Below are 8,786 nucleotides of genomic sequence, written 5' to 3'. Positions count from 1 at the left end.
CGTAAGGTAGGACAAGCCTAGAGTGTGGCATGTCCTAGTAGTGAATTACCGCCCTTTTGGTTCTTCTCTATTGAAGGGCTACCTGTTCTCTTAGGCCAAGATGGGCTGTCGGAACTATTACAAGCTATAGTCCCGGCAGGCTCAGGGAACACGGTGGCACGTCGAGTTTAGTGTGCCTGAACTCAGGATAATAAAATACTTCCTTTTGTAAGGTTTATTTTAATATCCTGGGTTTGCAAACGCTACTTTTAGAAAGTTAGCCTTTGCTCACCTAACTATTCGGCCCGAGTCTCTGCCAGGATGTGTATCTGTTGTCTGGGTTGTATGAGTGACAGGGCTGGGGAATTCCCGGGGACAGTCTGGGCCTCCAGGTGGTGAATAGGGTGCTTACACCAGGATGGGTGGGCGGAGTAGTCCTTGACTCTAGATAGGGTTGTACTCCACCACCACAATGCTGGCTCCACCTCCTGTGGAGCGTCTGATGTCCCTGCCCTGCACCTGAAAGAAGACGGCAGCTTCCTGTAAACAGAGCACTCCAAAACCGGGATGAACTAGGCTCAGGCCCCCTGGCCTGCAAAGACAAAAGAAACGCAGTTTAAATATAGGAGCTCCGCTCCTTACAAATCAGATCCAGTTTTGACCACGAAGAACCTCTGCCTGACTAGAAGGACCAAGAGAAGCTTAAGGACGGAAACCAGTCTCTATCCTGTAAGACTGGCCTGCAGTGGTGCCTTGCTGAGAACGGAGAGGAAAGGACCAGAGAGGACTTTGTAGACTCGTGCCTGAAACTATCTCCAAGGGCTTGATTGCGAGCTTGCCCCCTGAACGGGACCCCAGGACCATTGGGTTCTATTCTGCTTGTGCCCGTCTGCTGTTGGGCCTTAAGTTCTTATTCCCTCGCCGGAGTTGTGACTTTGGTGCCTTCGCCCTCCAAGGTCGTGACAGCTTGGAGCCTGGTCACCCTGCCGCAGAGAGCCCCGCTCATCCCTGAGTCGCTCTTCGCTTCAGTGCCGGGCCGCCCGCTCTCCTGTCACTTCGCCTGCTACGGAGCGCGTTGTGTGCCTCTCATCTTCTCCAGCCAGAATCTGCACGGAGCGCATGCCATAGCCTTGGACGGTCCGTACGTCGTAACGTACCCGACTCTCTCGCTTTGCCTTCCTGCATACCAAGGCTCGTGCCGCACCCCAAGAAAGGCCTCCCCGTACAGTGGTACCGGAAGCCTGGTGCTGCACCCGTCTGCCCGAGAACGCAACGCCCCTCACAGATCCACGAGTACGACCTGGCATGCTAAGAAGTAGTACGCCCCGCAGGCCTGAACAGCGTCTCGCCCCGTGAGCTGCATCGACCCCCGGATGGCCACAACCCTCCACAGTCCTGCTCCCCCACCTCGCACCTCGAGGGGGCTCCGAGCCGGAGAGATCCTCTGGAGAACCGTCGGCCTCGTCCCGGGTCCGCCCTCACCAGTAGCCGCGCCTGAAATGCCTCAGACACCCACAGCAAGGTACACTTGAACTCCGTCTCGAGTTCATATCGGATCCAGAGTCCGCAACGTTCTGTTTTCCCTGTCATCGTACCTTGCTGAACAATGAACATTGAAAGACTAAATTGCCTATCTAAATGTGGTGGCCTCAAATCGCTAAACGTTATATGGTCTTGTGATAACTCTGCAGCTGAAGTATTTTTACATAAAGTTGACGTATTTTTGATACAACCTTACGACTGGTGTCCATTTGTGGTGGGTCAGTGGGTTTACTGTGTATGATCATAAATGCTTAACTTACTATCGCCCTGAAGATTAGCCTTGTCTGCTCGTGCCACACTACCTAGAGGGTGAGCAGGGGCTATTCGAAGGAGTAGTTCCCTTGCCCTGACTATAAGAGGAGGCCCCTGCTTGTCGCAAGTACGTACTTGTGCCAACCAGAGTCCCCCGAGTCTAACAATCAGCATAAGATAAGGCGTATTTTGGCATACCCAATAGTTGCTAGGAGTTTTTAAAGTGCAATAGCCAAGGGGTGGCCCAGCCCGGCCCTCCTTTGGCCTCAGATGGCCCCGCCCTCGTCCCAGGCTTCCCCCGGCATGCGCCCGTGCACGTTCCGCGCAGCGGGTGCTGTGAGAAGTTAAGTAGCGGCTGTGGGCAGGCCTCAGGCACAGGTGGTGGCAATCCTAGGGCTCCTGGGACTTTGAGTCCTTTAGAACGCTCTCTCTCACCCCCAGCAAGGTCCAACAGGGTCCAGCAGAGTCCTTTACAGTGAAGCAGCACAGGTGCCGCGAGAAGTTAAGTAGCGTCTGTGGGCGGGCCTCAGGCAAAAGTGGCAGCAATCCTTAGTCTCCTGGGACTTTGAGTCTATCTGGAACGCTCTCTCTCACCCCCAGCAAGGTCCAAAAGGGTCCAGCAGAGTCCTTTACAGCATTCCATACATTTACAGCATTCCATACATCATCTGTTCTTTTTGTTTTTGTTGCCGTAAGTGGAAAGGATCTGCCCAGGTGTGCGTGCCATGCTCAATGTGCCACTGGATTCAAGCTAGCCTGTCTGATAAGGTGGTGATACCCCACAATCGGTCCCAGGAAGCTTGCTTCTGATCTTGGGGGACCTTGCCTATCTGATCCACGATGCTACATGACTCTCTACATACCCCCTATCCTCTCCCACAATGATTTTTTTGATTGTGGGAGAGGATAGGGGGTAAGTAGAGAGTCATGTGTTTACACATTCACTGTTTTGTATAATATGCACGTAGCATCGTGGATCGGGCAGTTAAGCTGTTTATTTTATTTGTTTTAGAATTCCCTGATTCCCTGACGAAAAGCCTTATGAGCTCGAAATGCATTGGACAGATCAACTTCATGCTTATTTTTTCAACCACATTGATTTCAATCCGTGCATACGGTTGTACGAAGCCTAGAATGGCATACAGTTGGTATTTGAAATGTTGAATAAAGATTATGGATTGAAATCCACTGTCTCCGTTGTGATGAAGTAAAAAACGTGATACACAATAATGGATGGTGAAAACAAGAGAGTATAGGTCTACGATGGAATACCGGGATTATTTGGATACGTTTTGGGGGACCAGTCCCCGATTTTCACAGTGCGACAGTGATGAGCACGAGATGAGTGCTCACTTCTACCATCAGCATCTGGATGATCTTCATAGTGGCATTGTTAAATAAGCCTCAATTCTTCTTTTCTTCTTCCAAAAGGAGTGGTGATGGTAAGACAAAACCTGCTCATCAGTCTTGTATAACAAACTATGTATTGTCAGTATTAGCCTAACCACAGTGGCATAATACCAAATGATGGGCCCTCTCTACAGAACGTGATGAGGGGCCGCTTAATTTGCCATATCTCACTATATTCATTGTCCTTGGGCTGAATAGAACCCCTTGAAGGTTGGGGGGCCCTGAAGCATTGCTCACCCCAGCACCTCAAGGGCTGCAGGGGCCTGTGTTCCACCCCTGCTTAACCCTAATGCTAAGGAGTGGCAGTACAGAATTATTTATAGTAGGTAAATAGTTCCTCCGCCATTTTAAGCAAAATATATTTGTTTTGTGTCTGACAGTAATAGGATGCTGACTTGAAACTCACTGTCAGGGCTTTGTGATGCAAAAGGGGATCCAGGTTCTCATGTGGTCTTAACAAGAGAAGTATTTAACTTCCTCCCAATGGCAGCCAGAAGGTTTTTAATGAAGGCACTTCAACACATTTGTAATACTTCCCATGTAATAATGTATAGATAAACATTAAAAGAAGTTATGGCTTTTTTCTGTGAAAATGCAAATTGTTCAGCTCATTGACATATTCAGATTTCCAATCTTTGTCTTATACAGGTAACATTATGTTTGAGTGAATGATTGGGAAAGAAAACCGAGTAACAATACACCAGCAAAAAGACTGAGCACACAATCTAGAATCGAGGGATAACAGGAAACCCTCTTATTTCTGGCTGGAGTACTTAATCTGTGTGGTGGAGGAACATAACTAGTTGCCTCAGCTCTGGATTCTGCATTTCCTTTAGAAATCCAAGGAGTTTCTTTGGCCATTGATTTTTAACTCAGGCTCTGCCTCCCAGTGTGAGCACTCTTGTCTTCAGCCATCCTGAACCCTGCTGATCTGATATAAAAGGGAGACTTGTGTAACTAAGACTACTTGCCAGCTGTCAGGTATGGTGCAGTTTTACTCCTGACACCTTTTAAAACATAAATTTAAGGTCTGAAATGTCCATTGCTTGAGTTCCTCAATTGTTTTTCAGAGGTCTGTGGCCGGCTTTTCACCATATGACATGCTGTGTCAACTCAGAGCGCCGGTGGTTTCTGGTTCCTGTGCACGGTATAGAAAGCAGTGAATAAGCCAACCAGCCCCACAAGAAACTTTTCAAAGCTCAGATCCTCTGTTCAAAAGCCTGGTTTTAGAAGTTTAACAATGGAGGGTGAGGAGGGATGGACAGCTCCGCAGGTGAACAGGAGGTGCAAACTAGAAGACGAGGAGGGATACACAGCTCTGCAGCTCAATGGAAGGAAACCTGAGGACAAGGAGGGATACACAGCTCTGCAGCTCAAGGAGGGGAGGAAACCTGAGGACGAGGAGGGATACACAGCTCGACAGCTCAAGGAGAGGAGGAAATCAGAGGACGTGGAGGGATATATAGCTATGCAGGTGAACAGGAGGAGCAAACTAGAGGACGAGGAGGGATACGCCGCCCTGCAGTTCATGGGGGGAAGAAAACCAGAGGACGAGGAGGGATACACAACTCTGCAGCTCAAGGAGGGGAGGAAACCAGAGGACGAGGAGGGATACACAGCTCTGCAGCTCAAGGGAAGGCGAAAACAAGGGGATGAGGAGGGAGACACAGCTCTGCAAGTGAATTGGAGAGGCAAACCAGAGGAAGAGGAGGGATACACAACTCTGCAGTTCATGGGAAGGACACCAGATGACAGATGTGAAGATGGACTGAGAGGTGAGGCCTCACCTTATACCTGCTACCTTCCCTCTTCCCTCATAACATATGCACATACATTCCATCTGAAGTGACAATCAGCATCTTTTTTTCACTGAGAGGATCATGCGAGGACTGAGGATGGATATTCCCATCAGAGGCATCCCCATAGAATAGTAACTTCCAAATAGAGAATTGAGTTAGGACCTGAATTCACAAAGAGTAACCCTTTGTATAGTGCATTTTATGGCTTTGATGTATTTGTATAATGCCCCAAACCTTAAGTTATGGCAACTAGTTCTGGTTACCTGACTACTCTTGAGTTTCCCATTGCAGTGAACAACACCATGTTGTGTCTTCATTCCATCTGGAGAACAATTTCTGTTTGTACCTGCCTTCGCTTTCTATGGCAGTGATGTATGTGCTGCTGGTGCAGGGCTGCTCTTTGCTACATATTACTCTATAACTAGCACAATGATTAAATATAACCTTATAAGAAAGTTTTAGCTGATGTTAGCCAAGGGAGAATATTTTTATCACATGCACTCTTACCAGAAGCCATGAGCAAATAAGCGTTAACTATGTATACTTAAAACTCTCTCAGAAATGCAAATGGGACAAACCCATTCCTGTAGGCCTACCCCGCGCGGTCAGACAGCCCGTCACCAGTACAGTAGGCCAATAAACCACATTCATGTTACAATGTCGCCTCCACCCATCTTCACATGTCACTACCTGCCCGAGGCTCAGCCCACAGCCTTTCAAACATAGGGCCACATGTACGTAGCTTTTTATCATTTCGCAAAAGGGTCACTTTCCAGAATCGGAGTGTTTGCGACTGTAAAAAGCTTTTTTCTATCTACATAGGCCCCTTTTATGACTCAGTAACCTATTACTGAATCGCAAAGTGGGCTAGCGATTCGGTATGAGGATGGGGCGTGTTAATGGCGTCCCTTCGTAATGGCGACTTGCAGTGGTATGTAAGAATGTCGTGTGACCGAAATGTGGTTGTAAAATAGACATGTTTTATCACCAACTTGAAGTTGGGGTAACCCATTCACAAATGGAATGGAGTACCCAGGGGACCTTTTCCCCTTTGTGAATGTATGCAAAACGTTGTTTAGAAGCAGGCAGTTGTGCCATGGACCACTGCTTACTCTTAAAAAATGGAAAAAAAAATCATTTTTGGTTTTTAAACATATGCCATTTCCCTTTAAGGAAAACGGCTTGCATTAAAAGAATTTGATTATTTAAAAGCAAACACAGATGGTCTAGGCCACTATCACTGTGTTTTTAGCGATTCCAAATGGGTCGCAAATTGCGACCTACCTCGTGAATATTAATGAGGTTGGTCAATTGTGATCCCATTACGAATCGTTAAATGTGTCAAAGACAAATTAGTGCAAAGGTGTTTGCAATTGCGTGATAGTGAATTGCAAACATTTGCTATTACGTAATTGAAAAATGAAACCTAAGAACAGGTTGCCCATAGTCCTCTATTCTGAAATGAAAATGACGGTTCTAGGTGAGATTTACATTGAAAATGCATTGCTGTTGCTGCCGTTTAGAAAAAGGATTAAGACATGTTTGTTTCCTAGAATTTGACTCTGTCCTCTGAGTATTGCCCATTCCCTCTGTTGCCTCCCTGATTAATGCTAGTTCTCTAAATTACGTATTGCAGGGCCAGGGTACCCGGGGGGGTGTTTGTTGCGCTCAATAAATATTATATACGTACATACATTGGACTGCCCCTGAGATCAAAGAGGAAGCATTGTTGGATCGACTATGCAAAAGGAGAGAAAAAAAGGGACAGAAAATACATGAAGGATATTGTAACAGAAAATAAGACACTTAATATGGGAGGAGGATGAACTGGAAAAATGTTGAAGGTTTCTACACCTCTTTGTATTCAAAATGTCATTGCTGACTACTTTTTTGATTTTGTTTTTACATGACAGTTATATTATGACCTTAATATACTTGGAATGTTAATATCAGAAGATATTTTTTTGATAAAAGATACTTTTGAAGTCTTGTTCCAAATGTAACACCAACAATGTTTATTAATGCATTTCTTAATATTGAAGCTTTGTGTCAAAAGTTGTAAAGGGCATTTATGATGGTAAACAACCTGAAAGCACAGCCGGTATGGCAGATTTTCTGTCAATACATGTGTAGGGTCAGAGGGAGGTAAGTTTGAGTGTAAGGTCAGCTGACCAAGCAAAATGAATCGAACATAAATAAACACGCAGGGCACGAGTCGGGGTTACAAGCGGGCGGACGTTGTCCACCCACTATTTTCACAGGGTTAACGCTGTCCACCCTGAAAAGAATTTGGGCCCCACTGAATAATGTGCTGAACTCGTCCCGGTGTAATTTCCAAATAACAGGACACTTTCAGCAGTGCCTACACGTTGTCTGCTTTCCATTTGCCACAAGCAACAACGTGCAGGAGGGGACCGGGCTTTCTTATTTTACACTCCTTCTGGGCCCATAACAAAGGCCTAATTTGAGGGTCATCAAGCCCCCTTTTGTTAGAGTCTCTTCTTTGCTGGAGACAGTCAGGAGTTTCACACCTGGTGCAAATGAAGTGGAAGGAAAACAAAGGCTCACACCTTGTTAGCACTTCACACTTACTTAAGAGAGGCAGCTTTTCACTTTGTTCAGTCCATGGTTAGGAGATACGCATGCCCTGTAAGAATGTCAGATGTGTTGTTCTTTCCCAGAATTTACACAAAACAAATTGCATTTATATAGAGCTTACTTCCCCTGAGGAGACGTTGAAATAATTGAAGTACTACTATATTTTCTTGTATAGCCCTTCTCATCCTAACGCATGGTTTCAGAGCAATTTACATGAACACGTGCCTATTACATGTACAATAAATTATATAAGTTTGTAAATGAATGAACAATATGTGTTACATAAAACTGGGGATTGCAAGGTGTAGACGTCACATGTCATCTCCCATAGCTCACTGTGCTATTATCCTCGCAACGCGCTTAAACATAGGCATGATAGACCGGCTAAACATACATTTGAGGGCTTTAGATCTGATGTCACTTCTTGTGATGCCACTTCCTGTAAAGTCGTGGCTTGTGATGTGCCTTTCTATGATGTCAATTTCTGTGATGCCATGTGTGATGTTGCGCGCCGTGATGTCACGTGCCGAGATGTCGCACGCTGTGATGTCACACACCGTGATGTCACACACCGTGATGTCACTTGCATATTGCCTAACTAGGTTAGTCCCCCCACTTCTGTTTTTTAAGACTTGCGCCCAGTAAACACATAAGTTTGTGAGTACTTAAAAATCGTTTCCACTGACATTCCAGTCATAGAAATACATAGAAAGTTACTGCTAGAAAGGGAAAATGGAACTGTGCTTCCAGGGCAAGCATAGGAATAAAACTCCTCCAGATTCCACGGAGGTCTAAGGGTTTGGGAATCTTCCCAAAAGAACCATATTGTCTCTGTGGAGTAAAACACATCAACAGTTAAATGTGCCAGTGCACATCTCTTACCACCTACAATGTGGAAAACCTCCTGCCAAAGGCTTCCACACAGCTGTCAGGGAAAATACATTGTCGAGCAGACTAGCACCTATTGAGAGCCGATGGAACATTACTTCTCTTCTTAGAAACAAACATTGGTAATTGGCAGGAGGCTTGTGAAAAAAACTTTGGTCCCCGGTACTTATTCTTTAACTAATTGCACACAGACAAAGTTTACTTGTCGTTTGGCGGCAGCTGCGACATTCAGTACATGTTGAGACAACTGATGCCTTTATACATAGCCTTGTTTGTGGTAGGAAGGGATGCTGTTGCTGTATAAGAAACTGCGCGAAA

At 45.9% G+C, this 8,786-nt stretch overlaps 1 long non-coding RNA gene across 1 annotated transcript in view; it reads left to right on the top strand.

Annotated features, from left to right (window-relative positions):
• The first annotated feature begins 4,784 nt into the window (after nt 1-4,784).
• Nucleotides 4,785-8,786, top strand: part of LOC144767759 (uncharacterized) — a 93,307-nt gene continuing 89,305 nt past the window's right edge. The window contains exon 1 of the long non-coding RNA XR_013598336.1: nt 4,785-4,958. This is a non-coding gene — a long non-coding RNA (uncharacterized LOC144767759). The remainder of the gene's footprint in view (nt 4,959-8,786) is intronic.

This window comes from Lissotriton helveticus, chromosome 7 (assembly GCF_964261635.1).
Source record: "Lissotriton helveticus chromosome 7, aLisHel1.1, whole genome shotgun sequence".
In the NCBI taxonomy this organism is placed as follows: Eukaryota; Metazoa; Chordata; class Amphibia; order Caudata; family Salamandridae; genus Lissotriton; species Lissotriton helveticus.
Note: the sequence above shows the minus strand (reverse complement) of the source record. Positions and strands in the feature narration are given on the sequence as shown.